At 41.2% G+C, this 21,475-nt stretch overlaps 1 protein-coding gene across 13 annotated transcripts in view; it reads left to right on the forward strand.

Moving 5' to 3' along the window:
• The window catches only part of arvcfb (ARVCF delta catenin family member b), a 347,569-nt gene that overhangs the window by 104,345 nt on the left and 221,749 nt on the right, over window positions 1-21,475 (forward strand). For 8 of the 13 annotated variants that reach the window (XM_080208039.1, XM_080208047.1, XM_080208046.1 and 5 more), the window contains one exon: window positions 7,900-7,985. The exons of 2 other annotated variants lie outside the window; for them this stretch is intronic. The gene's annotated coding sequence lies outside the window, so the exon portion shown is untranslated. The remainder of the gene's footprint in view (window positions 1-7,899; window positions 7,986-21,475) is intronic. 3 more of the 13 variants (XM_080208050.1, XM_080208044.1, XM_080208045.1) reach the window with 1 other exon arrangement.

A 21,475-nucleotide genomic window follows, 5' to 3' on the forward strand; every position in this document is an offset into this window, starting at 1 on the left:
GCTTCACTATTCTTTCGGAGATGAGCAGGACTGAAAAAGGTGATTTTTTTTTTAGTCCTAATCAATTTTTCTAAAAAATCACTGACCTGTTTTAAAAAAAAATTGGAATGATTGCTTGAACTGAACAGAATAAATGGGAATCTAATTAGCTGCTTATTAAATTGAAAAAATTTGATCATATTCGAGCTGGTCCTATGCCAATGTACATTGTGGTGTGCAAAATAATACTTGGTACCAGGCGTTTTCTATTATGGAGAAAAGATAGTGATTTTAATCATCGTGAAAAGCAGCAGCAAACCTTGAACTGCTTGTATAAATTTAGAAGATTAACACACATTTGCCTTTGAAGATTTTAAATTGCATTGCCTTTAGGGATTGCAGACCCGTTTGCATTATACATTTGCAATTCTGAAACTAATCTGGTCTAAGAAAATTTAAAGGTTGAAGCTTAGTAAGATATCTAAAGCACAAAGATTTCCATTTGATCATTTGAAAATTCAGCATATTTAATGTCCAGCTGTGTCCTGCAATTGATTGGTTTGGATTAGAATAAATATTTCCCGCAAACCTGTTTATAGATGTTGATCAATTGAATGTTTGAATTTTGCATCTGACGCCAGCCTTGTTTCCAGTCACGTTCTTTCCTTTGAGTCAAAGTTACGTTCAGGGTCCACTTTAACACACAACACAGATGAGCTGTTTGATGCAAAAATCTTTGTCCCTGACAGCACATCTGCTCTCATGGGTGTGCTTTACAGAAAACAGGGGAATTCTCCCATTGCCTTGGCCAATATTTATCTTTCAAACAAAATCATTCAAACTGAGTATCTGATCATTTATTTCATTACTGTGTATACACAAGTTGCTATGTTTCCCCATTTCAGTGCTTCACAATTTTGTTTTCCATGTGCAACCCCATTTTAATACCTTAGACCTCGTGACCCCTGAGAGAAACTGTAGGAGCTACGAGATCTTAAGGGATTGGGAAGTTATGTCCTGACCAGGGGCTTGGGAAATAGGAATTGAGTGGGGCAGGGCTTTTGCAAAAAAAAACTTCCCTTTTAACAGGCTTCTTTTTGCAGCAATAATCTGCTCACCATTGCAGGAAAAATGAACAGTTGAAAAGGCCTTGCAGATATTTCAAATCAGTTCAAGCCCACAATGGTCATCGCTGCCCCGACTCGACCCCACTGAGGGTCACAACTCTGTTTAGTAAGCTGTGCCCTGTGTTGTAACAGTGACTACATTTCATAAGTTTAGTTTTGCAACTACTTAGGGATGCCTTGAGTTTATGAAAGGTGCTGTAGCTATGCATGGTTGTCACATAAATTAAAATGTTTGTTTCAAATTGATGCTATGGACATGAGTTTGTGGTAATGATGGACCATCTTGTGGGATTTTGATTTCTGGTCATTTGGTAGTAATCCTAGGAGAAGATTTTGCTTTTCTGCAAGAAGGCAGAAATGTGGACAGCTGACCTCCTGTACTTGTGCCAATGTTACTTTGAGTGATGACTTAGGAATGTTTACATTCTGGGAATTACTCCCCCTGAGATGCATGCTGAATTTAAAAAAAACAGACAAAATGAAAGGAGAATGGAAGGAATGTTGTTTGTCAGGTTGAAAAATGAGTCAGAATATTAGTTGCAGGTCATTTGTACTGTGGCCTTATGCTCAACAGAAGTCAGTTTTGAGAGGAATTAATGTTCTCTCCATGTTGGAGAGGCGATTTTGGTCCCTTAGCCTTGATTTGAACCCATCCTGTTTCTTTGAGTTGTGGAAAAATGTAAGTTGTCTCCACTTGCTTGAGTGTTTATCAAATTTGAGCCGAAGTTGGACCAGTGAGTCAACTATTTCCGATTGCTGTGTATATCGTTTAACAATATGTTCCTGTGCCTTACTGTTAGGTCAGAGACATTTAAATAGCACAATCAATTAAGTAATTTTTGCTCATTCAATCAAATGTTTCCTATCTGCCTTTTTAAGGACATTTTATGAATAAAACTGAAGACAGGAAAAGGCTGTCTGACTTATTAAAATCCAAGTCTTGTCAAAAAGCTTTGGCACCTATCATACTGTATTTCACCCATCCACAAGGTCACTTATTTCCAAAAGGGAACCTCCCCTTCCTGAATACACTAGAGGTTTTTAAAAAATAATTTTCACCTCTTTTTATCTCTCAATCATTTGAGTCTTCTGGTTTAATTCTTTCAAATGATGTGGCATCACTAACTGGGCCAATATTTGTTGAATGGCGTGCTAATCAAGCAGGCTGCTTTGCCCTAGATTTTGTCAAGCTTCATATGTTGTTGGAGCTGCACTCATCCAGGCAAGTAGAGAATATTCTATCATACTCCTGACTTGTGCCTTGTATTTAGTATGCAAGTTTTGGGGAGTTGAGGTAAGTTAATACCTGTGAATTTCCAGCCATTTAGCTGTTCTTCTAGCCCAATATTTATGTGGCTGATCCAGTTCATTTTTGGGTTAATGGTAAGCTCCAGGATGTTCAGGGATTGTAAGAACAAAAGAAATAGGAGCAGGGGTAGGCCATCTAGCCCCCTGAAGCCTGCCCTGCCATTCAATAAGATCATGGCTGAAGTGGATCAATTCCACTTTCCCACCTGCTCCCCATAACCCTTAGTTCCCTTATTGATCAGAAATCTATCTACCCGTGACTTAAACATATTTAATGAGGTAGCCTCCACCACTTCAAGGGGCAGAGAATTCCAGAGATTCACTACCCTTAGAAGAAGTTCCTCCTCAAGTCTGTTCTATACTGCCCCCCCTTATTTTGAGGCTGTGCCCTCTAGATCAGGTTTCCTTTCTAAGTGGAAAGAATCTCTCTACCTCTACCCTATCTAGCTCCTTCATTATCTTATATGTCTCTATAAGATCCCCCTCAGCCTTCTAAACAAGTACAGGCGCAATCTACTCAGGGCACAGCCTCAAGATAAAAGGGGGGCGGTTTAGAACGGAGTTGAGGAGGAACTTCTTCACTCAAAGGGTGGTGAATCTCTGGAATTCTCTGCCCGTTGAAGTGGTGGAGGCTGCCTCACTAAATGTTTTTAAGACGCGGGTTGATGGGTTTTTGATAAGAGAGGGGATTAAGGGTTATGGGGAGAAAGCGGGAAAGTGGAACTGAGCAGCGACAGATCAGCCATGATCTTATTGAATGGCGGGGCAGGCTCGAAGGGCTAGATGGCCTACTCCTGCTCCTATTTCTTATGTTCTTATAACCCCTTCATCTCCGGTATCAACCTGGTGAACCTCCTTCACCAGGCGATGGTAATAACATTTAATGTCAATGGTTAGATTATCTGGTTGTACATTTGTCATTGCCTGGCACTTGTGTAGCACAAATGTACTTGTCAGGCTAAGCTTGGGTAATCTTGCTGCATTTGGGCGTGGCCTGCTTCAATATCTGAGGAGTTACGAATGGTACTGAAAGTTGTGCAGTCATCAGCAGACATCCCCACTTCTTATCCTATGATGGAAAGGCAGTCGTTGGTGAAGCAGCTGAAGATAGTTAGGCTTTGGACAGTACCTTGAGGAATTTCTGCAGTGATGTCTTTGACCCGAGATGATTGACCTCCAATAACCACAGCCATCTTCCTTTGTGCTAGGTATGATTCCGACCAGTGGGGGGTTTCTCCCAACTTCTGATTGACTCCAGTTTTGTTCAGTGCCTGTGATGTCATACTGAGTCAAATCTGCCTTGATGCCAAGGCCAGTCACACCTCTCCTTTTTGGCATTCAGCTTTTTTACCTACGATTGGATCAAAGTCTTAATGCAGTCAGGAGCTGAGTGACCCTGACAAAAACCCAAACTGAGCATCATTGAGCGGCTAAGCAAGTGCTGTGTGACAGAGTGACAATCAGCCAGGTTGAATTCATCTTGCTGCTTGTGTATTGGATGTAGCTGGGCTGCCAGTGTCATGGCTGTATTGGAAGAGCTTGGCTTAAGGCACGGATAGTTTTTGGGCAAAAGTACTATTGCTGGAATGCTGTCTGGGCCCATAATCTTGGGAGTATCCATTGCTTTCAGCTGTTCCTTGATTTCATGCGGAGTGAATTGAAGAGTGGCATCTGTAGTGCTGGGGACCTTGGGGAGGCAGAGATAGATAATCTACTCAGCACTTTTGGCTGAAGTTGGCTGTAAATTCTTCAGTCTTGTTTTGTGCTGTGTTCCCCCATCATTGAGGATGATGGAGCTTCATTCTCCTGTTAGTTGGTTAATTGCTCACTATCTTTCACAACTGGGTATGGCAGCTGCATATCTTGGGCTCGTTTAGCGTCCGCTGTTTGGTATGCAAGTAATCCTGTGTGGCTTCACCAGATTGATGTCTCATTTTTAGGCATTACTGGGGCTGCTCCTGGCATGCCCTCCTGCATTATTAAGTTAACCAGGGTTGATCCAGATTTATCATCAGTAGTAAATAAAGGAACAAGAAACCGGCCTTTGCACAATAAACAAGGAAAAGAGAAATTGCAAATATGGAAAAATCTGAAATGAAATGCCAAAAGTGAGGTGGGGGGAAAGAAGCCAATTGTTATCGTTTTGTAAAACAAAAGCTGAAACACTAACCCATTTTTCTTGCCTTTTTTGTCTACTGAAAGACTTGTGTATTTGCAGTACTTCTGTTTCAGATTAAGAAGCCTCACAACACTAGGTTAAAGTTCAACAAGTTTATTTGGTAGTAAAAGCCACTGTTTCAGATGGCACACAACATCCAGTCCTGTGACAGGCCGTTTGTGGATTTTAGTCTGGCGATTGGTCTGTAACCTGCCTGGATCATTAAGCATGATTTCACAATGTGTCTGTACCCCAACTCCTGTTACTTAAAATTTAGTTAGTTGTCTTGTTTAGGTATTTTTGTCTCTGCTTTTCTCAGTTTCTGCTTCAAAGACTGACTCGTACTGGAACTTCATTCCTTGGGTACAGCAGCCCACTGCTATCTCAGTGAAATGTCATTCTTTGTTCGTGATTGTAGACAGTTAATGTCAGGAGGCTATTTGTAGATTGGAATGAAGGAGTCATAGCCAAGAGTAATTGCCGTTCAGTAGCCATGCACAGATATGTGTTAAGGAGAAGTTGCTTGGTAACTCATGTTAGAAAACCTTGGGACTTTTCTCAGACTTCTGAATGGAAATTACAGGTGCAAACTTTGTAGTTATAATGGGGGACTTTAATTACTTGAACTTAGACTGTCACATTGATGGTGTAAAGAGTGGAGAGGGTAAAAAGATCCTAAATTGTGTTCAGGAAAGTTTTTGACTGCAGTATGTGAGCAGTCCAACTTGAAAGGCACAGATAGACATGGTTCTTGGAAATGAGGTGAACTAAGTAAATCAAGTATCGATGGGAGAGCATTTAGGTGATGGTGATCATTATGTTCTAAGGTTTAGGATGAACATGATAAAGGATAAATAGGCAGACCAGAGTAAAAATAACTAACAGGAGAGCCAACATCAGTGGGGCAGGAATGGAGCTGGGCTGGTTAGACTGGAATGAAAGGTTAACAGAAAAAACTGTAGCTGAGGCTAATTTCAAAAACAAATTAATAAGTAGGCACAGGATTGGCAGGCCATCTGGCCCCTTGAGCCTGCTCTGCCATTCAATAAGATCATAGCTGATCTTTTTGTGAACTCAACTCCACTACCTGCTCCCCATAACCTTAATTCCTTTACTGTTCAAAAAGCTACCCATCTTTGCCTTAAAAACATTCAAGGTGGTAGCTTCAGCTGCTTCACCTGGGCAGGAAATTCTGCAGATTCACAACCCTTTGCGTGAAGAAGTTCCTCCTCAACTCAGTCCTAAATGTGCTCTCTAGTCCTATTTTCATCTGCTAGTGGAAACAATCTCCCCACTTCTATCTTATCTATTCCCTCAATCTTGTGTTTCTATAAATTCCAATGCGTATAGTCCCAGTCTACTCAGTCTCTCCTCATAAGCCAACCTTCTCAACTCCGGAATCTATCTAGTGAATCTCCTCTGCACCTTCTCCAGTGCCAGTATATCTTCCTCAAGGAGACCAAAACTGTACACAGTACTCGGTGTGGCCTGATGAGCACCTTGTACAGCTGCAACATAATCTCTCTTTTTAAACTTCATCCCTCTCGCAATGAAGGACAAAATTCCATTTGCCGCCTTAATTACCTGCTGCACCTGCAAACCCAGCTTTTGAAATTTGTGCACAAGGACACCCAGGTCTCTCTGCACAGCAGCATACTGTAATTTTTTGCGATTTAAATAATCCATTTTGTTGTTATTCCTACCAAAATGGATGACCTCACATTTACCAACATAGTACTCCATCTGCCAGACCCTTGCCCACTCATTAAACTATTTCTATCCCTTTGCAGACCTTGTATCCTCTGCACAATTTCCTCTACCACTCATCTTAGTGTCGTCTGCAAACTTTGACACACTACACTTGGTCCCCAACTCCAAATCATCCATGTAAATTGTGAACAATTGTGGTCCCAACACTGATCCCTGAGGCACACCACTAGTCATTGATCGCCAACCAGAAAAACACCTGTTTATCCCCACTCTTTGCTTCCTGTTAGTTAATCAAACCTTGTTCCATGCTAATACATTACCCGTAACACCGTGCATCTTTATCTTATGCAGCAGCATTTTGTGTGGCATCTTGTCGAATGTCTTCTGGAAATTCAAATACACCACATCCACTGGTTCCCCATTGTCCCCAACAATGGGTGGATAATCAAGGTATATTTCCTTTCACGGGAAACTAATCTAGAGCTTGCTGGATGAAAAAGGATTAAGACATTATGATGAGGAAGAAAGTGTGCTTGTGAAAGGTGCTGGGTTGCAAACACAGTTGAGAACCTAGAGGAATACAGAAGGTTCAGTGGTAAGATGAAAAAGCATAGAAATCATGCGAGATTGAGAAAAGACTGGCAGCCAAAGGAGAATCCCAATGTCTTCCATAGGTGTATAAATAGTAGAAGGCTGGTAAAGTGAACAGGATGATTAGGGACCAAAAAAGAATCTACACAGAATCAGGGGGCTTGGCTGAGATGGTAAATGAATACCTTGCATCCATTTTTACCAAGCAGCTAGGTGCTACCTAAGCCGTGGAGACAGAAACTGTCCCTAAAAGGGCTCAAAAGTCAGAATGAAGTGCTGAATAGATTGTTGGTACTTAAAGTTGACAAAGCCTGGGTAAGATACATTTGATGGTATTGAAGGAAATGATGGGAGCTGGAGAGCTTGGATTTTACTGGTATACAGATTGTTCTGTTTATTGCTCTTTTCACTATTTTTCGTTAGTCTGGTTTGTCTGCAGTTGAGCTTTTACATAGAATAGGTTGAGTTGAGCAAAAGTGTTTGCATTCATTTCAACTTTGCAGTACTGCACTCAAATTACATAATGTTTGTATGTATAGATTCTGTAGTATCTAAATGGTCTTCATTTGATAATGGCTTACCAAAATCCATTGTAAATCTGAACTTGGAAGTAAAATCTAAGGGAAGAGTGACAAGTGCATAATTTTACTGTACAACTGTCATTTAAAGGTTAAGTCAGTTACTTATCTTGTAATCAGGGTGGCATGGTGGTTAGCACTGCTACTTCACAGTACCAGGGACCCAGCTTCGACTGCAGCCTTGACTATCTGTGTGGAGTTTGCACATTTTTCCCCGTCTGCTTGGGCTTACTCTGGTTTCCTCCCACAACCCAGAGATGAAGTTAGATGGACAGGCCATGGCAAATGCATGTGGTTCTGGGGAAAGGGCTGAAGGGAGGGCCTGGGTGGGATGCTGTTTCAGAGTTGATGCAGATTTGTTGGGCTGAATGGCTTTCGTCTGCACTATAGCAGTTCTATGATTCTGATCATTAAGCGATTGGATCTCATGGCTGATTCTTTTTTTTAGTGCAGCAAGTTTTCGGAAGAACAGTCTTGATCACTTGAGAGTCTAATGTTCAGCATCTGAGGATTTTCTGTTGAGTAACACACAAGGTAGGTGTCGATACCTTTTATATTGCACAATGGTCAGTAACAGTATTGGTACTTGGTTTCTTCACAATCTTGCAGGAAATTATTTTTTCCCATTGGTATCTTTGCTTAACTGAATTGGGGAGTTGGGCACTAAGTTGCAATTTGGCATGGAGTTGCGCAAAATCAATTACAGAAAATAAAGATTGTTTTAAAGTCTGAAAGCAATGAGTTTTTCTTCTTGCAAATGTTGTTTTTGCAGATATATCTCCAATTTGGTTACTGGCCACCTGAAGGGAATGTGTTGCTAATGGATGTTAAATATTTCTCTTGCACAGGATTTTTTAAATCCTATCAGAACTTTGAAAAGTGGAAGTTTTTAAAACCCAACTTTTGCTGTGTTTGATAATCTTGCAGGCTACTTGGAACCCTCCTTTGAAAATTAGATTTTAGGTTGTAAATTTGATAAATTATTCACCTTCTTTGCAATCCCTACACTACTAGTACCTCAAAACTGTTTAATGGTTTGTCACATTGAAGTCAGGGTTCCTTCTGATGTCAATTTATTTTGGTTGTGAAGTACTGAAGGGATTTAAAAGAAAAAATCATGCAGAAGATATGAATGTTGTTGGCTTGGCTAACATTTATTGCCTGTCCCTTATTTCTCAAAAGCCGTTGAGCCGCCTTTTCAAAGCACTGTGGCGCATCCACAATCCTGTTAGGAAGTGAGCTCCAGGATTTTGATCCAGCAACAGTGACGGAATAGGTGATAGTTTCAAGTCAGAATGGTGTGTATTTGGAGGGGACTTGCAGGTGGTGGTGTTAACATACATCTGTTACTCTTGTCCTTTTTTAGATGATTGAGGTCGTGGGATTGGAAGGTGCTGCTGGTGGAGTTTTGGCGAGTTTCTGTAGTGCATCTCATACTTGGCGCATACTGTTGCGACTTTTTATTGGTGGTGAAGGGGTACCAATCAAACAGGCTGCTTTATCCTCCTTGAGAGTTGTTGGAGTTGCTCTCCTTTTGCCTGGATGAGTGCATACCATCGCACTCTTAATTTGTGCCTTTATAGATGGTTGACAGGCTTTGGGGAGTTGGGCTCTAAGTTACTCACTGCAGAATTCCCAACCTTGGACCTGCTCTTGTAGCTCAAAGTTTATATCTTTGGACACTTAAAGTGGCTGTGCTAAAATGCCCTTTATCATACATGCACGTCTTTCGACTGTGGGAGGAAACTCTCTCAAAAGGCAAACATGCAAACTTCGCACAACGTGCAAACTCCACCCAAGGCTGGAATCGAACCTGGATTCCGAGTGCAATGAGAAGCAGTACTGACCCTGTGCCACTGTGTTGCCTGACATGGCTGTTTTAATTCAGTTTCAGGTCAATGCTAACTCCCACAATGTAAATAGGGGATTGAGTAACACCATTGAACATTACGGAGAAACAGTTAGATTCTCTCTCATAGATGATCATTGCCCACCAATATGGGGTAGCATTGTGGCACAGTGGTTAGCACTGCTGCCTCACATGACCAGGGACCTGGGTTTGATTCCTGGCTTGGATCATTGTCTGTATGGAGTCTGCAAATTCTCCCCGTGTGTGCTTGGGTTTCCTCTGGATTCTCTGTTTTCCTTCCACATTCTCAAAGATGTACTGTTTAGGTGCATTGGCCATGCTAAATTCTCCTTCACTGTACCCGAGCAGATGTTGGAGTGTTACGACTAGGGGATTTTCACAGTAACTTTGTTGCAGTGTTAATGTAAGTTTACTTGTGACATTAATACAAACTTTGGTGGGGGGGGGGGGCACACACTCTCAATAGTGGCAAGAGTTACAGTCCCTCCAATCAATAGTGTGTTCCTGCAACACTGAAACAAGTCTTAGAGTCACAAATGACTCCCTTCATGACTGTCATAAAGTTAAGCTTTCCCTCCTCAATCTGTATGCTGCCTTTAACATGTTTGACCACACCGTCCTGCTGCACTCCCTCCACTGTCATTCAGCTGGATGGGACTGCCCTCACCTTGTTACATTCTTTATCTAATTGGAGCCAGAGAATCATTTTCAATGGCTTCTCTCCTTGCTCCTGCACAGTTATCCCTGTGGCCCCCCCTAAGGATCTGTCCTTGATCCTTTCCTATTTCTCAACTTCATGCTGCCCCTTGGTGACATCATCCAAAGACACACAGTTTTCAAAGGTACCCAGCTCTAGTTCACCACCATTTTTCTCAGCTTCCCACTGTTGTTAAATTTATCATACTGTCTTTATCTGACATCCAGTACACACACAGCAGAAATTTCCTCTAATTAAATACTGGAGATATTGAAGCTGTTGTTTTCAGTCCCTGCTCCAAACTTTGCTCACTTGCTACCAACTCAATCTCCCTGGTAACAGACTGAGATTAAGCCAGTCTGTTCAGAACCCTGATGTCACATTTGGTCCCAAGGTGAGCTTCAGACCTCAGTTGTGTCGTCCCTAATTACTGCTTATCTCCACCTCCGTAAAACTGATCTGCTGAAATCCTCATTTGTGCCTTTGTAACCTTGAACTTTTCCAGAAGACCCCGGTTAGTATTCCACATTCTACTCTCCATAAGCTTGACGTAATTTCAAACGCTACTGACTGTATCTTAACATGCTTCAAGACTTCATGAATCATCCCTGCACTTGCTGACCTACATTATCTCCAAGTCTAGCTTGCTTTCAAAATACTGATTCATTTTCAAATCCTTCCATAGTCATATCCCGGCACATCTGTATTTTTCTCCAGCCCACAGCCTTCCGAGATATGTGCCCCATTATTTCTGGCCTCTTATGCATCCCCAGTTTTAATTGATGCGCCTGCTGTTGGTGCTTGTGCCTTTGATTGCCTTGGCCCCTATTTCTGGAAAGCTCTCCCTACACGTAGCTGCCTCTCTACCTCATGCTGCTCCTTAAAACCTCTCTCTTTGAACTAACTTATAGTCTACACACTTACCTGTGTATCCCAGTGTAATGCTTCTGAAACTGATTATATTAAAGGCACTATATAAATATAATTTAAACGACATGAGCTAAATTATAGGTTGATAGTAAATTCATTAAAGGAGCTGTAAAGTGTAGCTGATTATGATGTAAATTACAAGCTAGGCATGCAGAAGTGAAAATAGCCAACTTTGTATAGCTGAAAAGCAAAATATTGCAAACAATAAACATCTGAAATAAAAACAAATTGTAACTCAGGCCCAGTAGCATCATTGGAGAGAGAAACAGCTAATATTTCAGGTCTATGATCTTTCACCAGAACTGGGAAAAGTTACAGTAAGAAATCTCAACACCAGTTAAGTCCCAAGTTTATTTGGAATTGCGAGCTTCAGTATGGTGTTCCTTCATCAGGCACCTGAGAAAGGAGCAGCGTTCCAAAAGTTTGTGATTACCAAATAAACCTGTTGAACTTTAACCTGGTGTTGAGATTTCTGACTGTGCCCATCCCAGTCCAATGCTGGCATCTCCACATCATGGGAAAAGTTAGACATGGAATAGATCTTGAATAAAAGAGGGTAGAATAATAGAGAAGGCCTATGATGGCGTGGATGATTGGAAAGGTTAAATGACAAGATTTTGTGGTGCCGAGCCAAAGGGAGTGGTAATTTGACAAGTTAAAAAAAAATGACTGAAGGAAGTGTGAAAGATAGCAATGTGTAGCACAGTGGCTTGTAATGAGAAGCCCGAAGAAATGTGATTTCTGTATTCATGAAAGCTATTAAGTTTTAATTCAATTGTATAAGTTGGCACAAATAGAACCATCGGAAACCAAAATTTAAAAATCAATTGCTGCTAACTTGATTACATTTTATATTTTGAGGCAATTTGGCCTGTGGAATGCTGACATGTATTCCATCCCAGCTACTGCTTGCCGTAAGCGGAACTGTGTGATCCCGTGCCTTATCACACAGTGAAAGTTGAGCAGCAACGTGTTGCAGGCAAACATTTTAAGGGGTAAATAATTCCAGTGGAAAAAATGAAGCTGTTAAATCATTCATTATTCACTGATTATGAATTTGAATTTTGTAATGTAGATTTTAACGTTTGAATTCTGTAGAATTATTACAGCTGGAATTCTCTGACTGGTTGGGATTCTCCAGTCCTGCTGCAGTGAATGGAGATTTGGCTGAATGCCAAATTTTCTGTTCCTACTAATAGCAGTGGGTGGGTGTGAGAGATCCTGTATGTCAACCTATAAGACTAAATTTTTGGGGTTTATTTCTGTCTTGACGACTGACTAGTACTATTTTATTCTATGGCAGCAACTTATAGCCAAGTTTAAATTATATTAGCATAACTCTTAAATCAGCAGATAAGCGGTTTGGAGAACAGATAAATGACACTTGGGTTGAGGATTCTGTTTTGCTCATTGTTCCTTTTAATTAGGGTTGATTGGGGAAACATTTTGCTAAGTTAGAAGTATGCTAGTTGTGCAGTGCTTTTAGATTAACTGTTGGTAGTCTGAAGAACTTGGTAAATCAGTTGCTCTCTGCAGTATACTTTTCTGGATTTTAGTAGAACTGGAATTGATGCATCAAGTTTTTTTTACAGCATGCAGTCGAAACACTAAATTCAACTGTGCTGTGAATATGAAGTGATGCCTGAACATGTGCAATTTGAGGGCTCTGAATGATTGTGTATCTAAATAGGGAAGTAAAGATTCATGACATTGCAGTCAATATATGTGCCACTGCTTTATACACTGGCATGTTGACACTTTCAACTCCACTTCTATTTCAGGAAAAATTTCAAGTTGAGAGAAATTAATTGTAATATTTAAATTTTTGTGCTGTGAAAATTTTCCCTCTTTGATAATTGCAATTGAAATGGTAATATTTAAGTTGTTTTAGTTCTCATGTTTTTTAAAAAAAAATCTCTTTTCCACCAGCACACTTCCCATCCCCTTTGTTCTAAGCAATTTCTTGCTGGGATTTCTTGCAAGTATTTATACTTGTAGATGACTGTCTTTTACATGAGTTTTAACAAGCTGTTCAAATGCAAGTGTGTCACAGCAGAGTGTACGTTTGTGTTTTTGCTCAATATACATATAGTATATGTGAATGGTTGCTGTGTGCCAGGCAGGAGTGGGAATTTGGGTTTTCTGCCATTAGATGGATAATTCTTGAGACTTGTTGCTATTACACTACTTATTCCTCGCATAAATCTGGACCTGTATGGTTCAATTCTTATGTTTTCTACTGGTAAATGCATTGAATATCAAGTGACCCTTTTTTGAATAGACTTGAAGGAATAAAAAATACTTAAGTTGCAGTATGTCTTGGACTAGACACTTATTATTGAAGAAAGGCAGCTGGGGAGAAAGGATGACTATGCAGTTTCATTTATCCCACAGCTTGACTATTTACCACTTGTATGAATGGTGATTAAAGCAAATTTAAAAATTATATATAGAATTTTCCCACCACTATTCATTATATATCTGAGTAGTCATATCAGTTTTGTCTAGATTTAATTGGAGATTAAGTAACAGAGAAATTGACTGTTGCTTCTTTCAATGAATGTGAATCCCATATGGTGTGCAGCATCTCGGATGATGCATTTTTTTTTAAAAATGAGAAATTAAGACGAGTGTTCAATAAGTAATTGTTTTGTATATGCGTGAGTATTTTAAAGGATACTTGAGTGAATGAAAAATAGATCTGCTAAATTAATGCTGAAGTGTTCAGAAAGGTGAAGTTACCCATTTTGGTAGAAAATGTAGAAGAGCAGAATGTTTCTTTTCCAGTGGTGAGACTGGGAAATGTTGGTATTCTTGGGGAGTTGGTGACCTTTTGTACAAGCATCAAAGAAAGTTAATGTGGGCACGCCAAACAATTAGGAATAAATTTATGGATGGTGATTGGCTGGATTCGATTTGTCCTGCTTTTTGTGGAAAGAATCATAGAAACCCTACGGTGCAGAAGGAAGCCACTTGGCCCATCGAGTCTGCACCGACTGCAATCCCACCCAGGCCCCATTCCTGTAACTCCACATCTTGTCTAGGGTAAATTTAACATGGCCAATCAACCTAACTCGCACATTTTTGGACTGTGGGAGGAAACTGGAGCACCTGGAAGAAACACATGCAAGCATGGGGAGAATGTGCGAACTCCATACACAGTGACCCGGGTCCCTGGCGCTGAGAGGCAGCAGTGCTAAGAAAGAACATAGATAATTTTCCACTTTGTTGGGTGAATGTCAGTATTGTAGCTTGACTGGTATAACTTTGCTGGAGGAGTGGGGTTGCTCATCTGGAAATCTGTTTTCAGCACTACAACCAGGATTTTTGTCAGGGGCGTAGCCTTTGCTATCTCTCCTTGTATTCCTTTGTGTTTCAATGTAGAGCTCTTGGCATCAGACATCCTTCCCTTATGCCACCTCCTATGTTTGTTCTTTGGCGTGTTTGGATGGGGATTACAGATTTGGAAGTCCACCCTTATTCTTTGCGTAAGCAAATTTCTTCTGAACTCTTAAGAATGTAGCCATTGTTTAATACTAGGATTTCCAGATTGGGTTCTGTGGAACATCAGGGCCTTTTCAGGGGCTTGCAGTAGTCTGTCTGCGAAGAGGGGGTGGGCCTGTATGTGTGGTCATGGGAACCCTGAAAGGAACTGGGACATCTCGGAGATTGGATGCTCCCATTTAAAAATGACAAAAATAACTCGGGCATATTTGTTAAAGAATAGAACTTTTTTGTTCTAAATCTATGCATATATCATAGAAAAACATTGTACCTTCTGTGCAATAATCATTTTCTGATTTTTTTTCAATGTCATAAGAATGCTTCTCAAAAGTTCCTCCCAAGTGCTCTTGGGAGGTCAAGAGAGTTCTGTGGCTGGAAAAGTTTGGGTTCCCAGAAGGGAAATTTGGAATGCTGGTTCCTAACTATTTTTTGCAATTTGCTATGTAAGATGAAAGATTTGAAGCACAGTTAGGTAAAGGTCTTGTAATAATTAAACAAAATATTTATTAAACAGTGAAAACACAACAAAAAAAAGCAACTAAAAAAATGGTTACAACGTTCTTAGATTAAATTAGTTCCAAACCCCTCTATTTTCCTAAACTCAGAACTGAACCTCAAATAACATCCCATAGGTTTAAAACTATATGCAAAATCCAGTAGTAGTTATCACACTTGGTACCTCTGACTTGTGGGATTGCTTTTGTTTTAGACTAGAAACAACTGGTGTTTCAAATAGGATTCTCCAGGCACTAGCTGGCTGTGATTGTGATCTTTGATTGACTCTGCTCTGCTCAGCTCAGCTCAACTTGGCTCCCCATATAGGATGAATCCTGCCACTGATGCACTCCTTTTTCTTTTGATGTTTACTTATCTGAACTGCTTGTCTTAGAGATCCCTCTGAATGGTGTTTCTTGCATGAGCTCACCCTTTTAAAATCTAAGTGTGAAATTCACCCTTCTATTTGAAGCTTTCCTATTTGTGCTTTAACTCCTGATATGCAATGCACTGTTGTTATCCACTTCTTAGGTAAATATGTTTACAGTGTTCTTGGGCTAAACATTCCAACATTTAAATATTCCCATTTAAAAAGTTTGTTCCCTTTTTAATACATTCACTAGAACATAGTCCCAATTATTAAATTCTTTCATTTTCGTGTTACCGCAACTTACCAGCTGACCTTATGTTCACTTTAAATGTTTCCCACTAATCTGCCACTGACTTTCAAGTAGCTTTGTAAAGTCCACTTTTGCAAAACCACATTTCAACTTGGAAAAACGGTCTTTTTCTTATTTAATAATTTACTCGTGATCTAACTATTTTTAATAACTATTTGAATTGTGATATCAATAATCAAAATGTTCTTCTACCTGATGAGATTCATTTTCAAAGTCCAGCAGTGCCCATCTGTTTTCAAGCTTGATACATACTGGCTAAAATACTCTGAATGCTTTTTAACAATGCTGTATCCTCTAAATTATTTTATATCAATGTTTTCTCCTCCGGTTAGTGTAATTGAAATCCTGGCACTAATCAATCTACTTACATCAAGAGTTCTTCTATCTCGATCTAACTGTTTTGGATTCTGCACTACACTTGCAGTGTGATTGCTCCTTTTTTTGTTCTTCAGTTCAACTCAAATGGCCTCATTTGATATTCTGTGGCTTGAGGCCAAATTTTGTTTGATAATGCTCATGTGAAGCACTTTTGGGTGTTTTGCTACCGTAGACACACAAAATTCAGGCTATTATTGAAACATTGGAGAATGCATAACTGTAACTTGATGTGAGGCTGCAAATAATTGTTGCAGTGTACTAGAGCAATGCTGCCATTTGGCTACTTGCAGCTGTTCAGTTATGTGACTGCACTCTGCACACAGCTGCCTACTCATACTGCATAGTTGCTGAGAAAGTGGATTTTAGTATTATGTTGATCAAACATTGCAGACTGAAACCTCTAAACCCTTGCCCCTGTTTGGATCTTGACTATAAGAACATAAGAAATAGGAGCAGGAGTAGGCCATCTAGCCCTTCGAGCCTGCCCCGCCATTCAATAAGATCATGGCTGATCTGTCGCTGCTCAGTTCCACTTTCCCGCTTTCTCCCCATAACCCTTAATCCCCTCTCATCAAAAACCCATCAACCCGCGTCTTAAAAATATTTAGCGAGGCAGCCTCCACCACTTCAACGGGCAGAGAATTCCAGAGATTCACCACCCTTTGAGTGAAGAAGTTCCTCCTCAACTCCGTTCTAAACCGCCCCCCTTTTATCTTGAGGCTGTGCCCCCTAGTCCTACTGTCTTTTTTGAGCGGGAAGAGTCTTTCCACCTCTATCCTATCCATCCCATTCATCATCTTATACGTCTCAATGAGATCTCCCCTCATTCTTCTAAACTCTAACGAGTACAAGCCCAGTTTATTCAGCCTCTCCTCATAGCTCAACCCCCTCAACTCCAGCATCAGCCTAGTAAACCTCCTCTGCACTCCCTCCAAGGCCAAAATATCTTTGCGCAGGTGCGGCACCCAAAACTGCACACAGTACTCTAGCTGCGGCCTCACCAATGCCCTATACAGCTGCAGCAAGACCTCCCTACTTTTATATTCAATCCCCCTCGCTATGAAGGCCAGCATCCCATTAGCCTTCCTGACCACCTGCTGCACCTGCAAGCTGGGTTTTTGCGACTCATGCACAAGGACCCCGAGGTCCCTCTGCACCGTCGCCTGCTGCAGTTTTTCGCCCCGTAAGTAATAGTCCTTCCTACCATTCTTCCTACCAAAGTGGACCACCTCACACTTGCCAACATTAAATTCCATTTGCCATTTCCTGGCCCATTCGCCCAGCCTATCTAGATCCTTCTGCAGACTCTCCACACCCTCCGCACAATTTGCCGTTCCCCCAATCTTGGTGTCATTAGTGGATGATTGAACCATTCCTCTCTCTTTATGTAACAATTCCAAATTATATTGAGCGTGCCATTTATTATAGGGTGCAGATTTTTTAACCAGAGAGGTCACACAGCACAAAATTTAAGATTGTAAAAGTCACCACATGGCCTTTACTCTTCTTGGAACTTCCTGAGTCATTACTTCTGCTTGGCAAAGTCCCTTCTGAGTGCATTTAATATCAAGGCTACCAGACTTATCTTTACATTGTGGGTTTTGAATTGGGTGAAAATGTGTTATTTAGGGTCGCAATTCACATTGGCAATCAAGTGTTTTTGTTGTTAAACTGTTTTTGCATCTGCAATTGAAATCAAAAATCAATTTGAATGGGGAGAATTAGTTTAAAACCATCCTCGAACATAAGGCAGTGGAAATGAATTTGATTTCCAGTAGAAATCAAGCAACGCAGAGTATAAAATTGCAAATGGTAGGCAGAACATATTTGGGGAATTTTTTTGTTAGCAGTTTTTACTTCTGCAACCTTTGCAGTTCCTGAAATTTAAGAAGCTCGTGACTGCAATTTTTCTCCCCCAGTGTCAGTACTTGAGCAATGGCAATTTCCTGAACCTGCCAGAGGTTTCGACATCTGGTTTAGACCATAAGACATAGGAGCAGAATTAGAACACTTGGCTCATCTAGTATGCTCTGCCGTTCAATTGGCTAGTAATTTTTATCATCCCCATTTTCCTGCCTTTTTTCCCATAACCACTGATTCCCTTATTAATCAAGAACCTATCTATCCCTGTCTTAAAGCCACTCAACGATCTGGCCTCCACAGCCTACTGTGGCAAAGGGTTCCACAGGTTCACCCCTCTGGCTGAAGAAATTCCTTCTCATCACTGTTTTAAAGGATTGTCCGTTTAGCCTGAGGTTATACCCTCTGGTTCTAGTTTCTCCTACTAGTGGAAACATCCTCTCCGTCCACTCTATCCAGGCCTTGCCGTATCCTGTATGTTTCAATAAGATCCCCCCCCTCATCCTTCTAAACTCCGAGTACAGACCCAGCATCCTCAACCGTTCCTCACACAACAAGCTCTTCATTCCAGGGATCATTCTTGAGAACCTGGACCTTTTCCAAGGCCAGCACATCCTTCCTTAGATGTGGGGCCTAAACTGCCCACAATACTCCAAATGGGGTCTGACCGGATCCTTATACAGCCTCAGAAGTACATCCCTGCTCTTGTACTCTAGCCCTCTCGATATAAATGCTAACATTGCATTTGCCTTCCTAACTACAGACTGAGCCTGTGCGCTAACCTTGAGAATCTTGAACAAGGACTCCCAAGTCCCTTTGTGTTTCTGATTTTCTAAGCATTTCCCACTTAGAAATAGCCTGTGCCTCCATTCTTCCAAAGAGCACAACCTTACACTTTTCCACATTGTATTCAATCTGCCACTTCTTTGTCCATTGTCCTAACCTGTCCTGGTCCTTCTGCAGCCTCCCTGCTTCCTCAATACTGCCTGTCTCTCTACATATCTTTGTGTCATTTGCAAACTTAGTAACAGTGCCTTCAGTTCCTTCCAAATCGTTAATGTATATTGTGGAGAGTTGTGGTGCCAGCACTGACCCCTGAGGCTCACCACTAGTGGAGCTATTGCTGTGAAGTAGCCAATAAAGGCGAACCTAGATGTTTCTGGTTTCACATTTCTTAACAGCCCAAGTTGAAGTAAATTGGAACCTTTTGAATTTTATTTTCAGTGAAAGCTTTTAATGATCCCTGTCCATTTGTTATATGATTTTTACTGACTGGAGGAAATTTGAAACTTCATAATTGGTCGTGAATGTTTTTGGAACTATTCCAAATATCAGCAATTCAAATGTTCGTAACATCAATTCATACTGACCAATGCTCCCTGTAGAACGTTCAACCACATTGACTTTGTGTGGTCAGCTCATTTGGAGCCAATTTACACTACAAGTGCATTTTTGATAGTACTTCTGGAAAGCCATTGTTAAATTTGCTCTGGTGAGATATCCATGTTTAATGCAGGAATGTTTAGTCAGCAGGAGGTAACATTAGTGGACCAAACATTGCCACTGTCTGAAGTGCGCTACCACATGTCAATATTGTGATTCACAAAGAGTAGATCGGAGGGAGAACTGCACGTTTAACTTCGAGAATAGTAATGGTGGAAGAGGAATTAGGAGCATTTGATGCAGGTTATGTAGCCTACTTTTGAACAGATGGTTTGGATGGATTATCGTATCTCTAAAACATCTAAAGCTGTGCGGTGGATTTCTAGGATGGAAAGCGCTTCAGAGGGTGTCAAACCCATTCGTGAATTCTTGTGTGAAGGTGAGGTTTTTAAAGTTAATGGATTGGCTTTCCATTGAAATGCAAATTAGGATTGGTGACGCTTTTGGGGGAAGAAGTTGGAATTTGTGAAAGGTGGAATGTGTTCATGAGCCTGAAAAAGTTGACATAACTGGAGATAAAAATGAGTGCTTTTGTTAGTTAGGATGTGTGTTTAAGTGTAGCTTGGTGTTGATCAGGGCATTCTAATTTGACTCTGCTAACATAAGAACATAAGAAATAGGAGCAGGAGTAGGCCACCTAGCCCCTCGAGCCTGCCCCGCCATTCAATAAGATCATGGCTGATCTGTCGTGGCTCAGTTCCACATTCCCACCCTCTCCCCATAACCCTTAATCCCCTTGCCTATCAAAAACCTATCAACCCGCGTCTTAAAAATATTGAGCGAGGCAGCCTCCACCACTTTAACGGGCAGAGAATTCCAGAGATTCACCACCCTTTGAGTGAAGAAGTTCCTCCTCAACTCTGTTCTAAACCACCTCCCTCCCCCCCTTATCTTGAGGCTGTGCCCTTTAGTCCTACTGTCCTTTCTGAGCAGGAAGAGCCTCTCCACCTCTATCCTATCCATCCCATTCAACATCTTGTACGTCTCCATGAGATCACCCCTCATTCTTCTAAACTCTAATGAGTGCAAGCCTAGTTTATTCAGCCTCTCCTCATAGTTCAACCCCCTCAACTCCGGCATCAGCCTAGTAAACCTCCTCTGCACTCCCCCCAAGGCCAAAATATCCTTGCGTAAGTGCGGCGACCAAAACTGCACACAGTACTCCAGCTGCGGCCTCACCAGTGCCTTATACAGCTGCAGCAAGACCTCCTTACTTTTATATTCAATCCCCCTCGCTATGAAGGCCAGCATCCCATTTGCCTTCCTGACCACCTGCAGGCTGGGTTTTTGCGACTCATGCACAAGGACCCTGAGGTCCCTCTGCACCGTTGCATGCTGCAGTTTTTCGCCACGTAAGTAACAGTCCTTCCTACCATTATTCCTACCAAAGTGGGTTCAGTCTGCCAGAGAAATGGAATCAGTTTATGAAATATTTTAGGCAAAATTTTAAAAGTGACTAATTTGAGAGTAGAAGATGTTTTTAAGAGAACATTAACTAAATAGCGTACAAGACGAGCTTGTTAAATAAGCTCTCCACTATCCATATGTTCACTGCTGTTCAGACTTCTTACTGTGATTAAAACTATCAACACCTGGTTAAAGTCCAACAGGTTTATTCAGCACTACCTTTTGGAGTCTCAGGCTCTTTCATCAGTTGAGTGAGAACTTGTGTTCACAAACAGATCATATGCTGACACACACTCAATTTACGAAATAATGATTGGTCCACATCAGTTTTAATCATGCAGGCAAGCATGTTCTTTGGAGGGAGTGCAGAGGAGATTTACTAGGCTGATGCCGGAGTTGAGGGGGTTGAGCTGTGAGGAGAGGCTGAATGAACTAGGCTTGTACTTGTTAGAGTTTAGAAGAATGAGGGGAGATCTCATTGAGACGTATAAGATGATGAATGGGATGGATAGGATAGAGGTGGAGAGACTCTTCCCACTCAGAAAGGATAATAGGACTAGGGGGCACAGCCTCAAGATAAAGGGGGGGGCGGTTTAGAACGGAGTTGAGGAGGAACTTCTTCACTCAAAGGGTGGTGAATCTCTGGAATTCTCTGCCCGTTGAAGTGGTGGAGGCTACCTCGCTAAATATTTTTAAGACGCGGGTTGATGGGTTTTTGATAAGAGAGGGGATTAAGGGTTATGGGGAGATGGCGGGAAAG

Source organism: Carcharhinus amblyrhynchos, chromosome 20 (genome assembly GCF_965287045.1).
Source record: "Carcharhinus amblyrhynchos chromosome 20, sCarAmb.v2.hapA, whole genome shotgun sequence".
Lineage (NCBI taxonomy): Eukaryota > Metazoa > Chordata > Chondrichthyes > Carcharhiniformes > Carcharhinidae > Carcharhinus > Carcharhinus amblyrhynchos.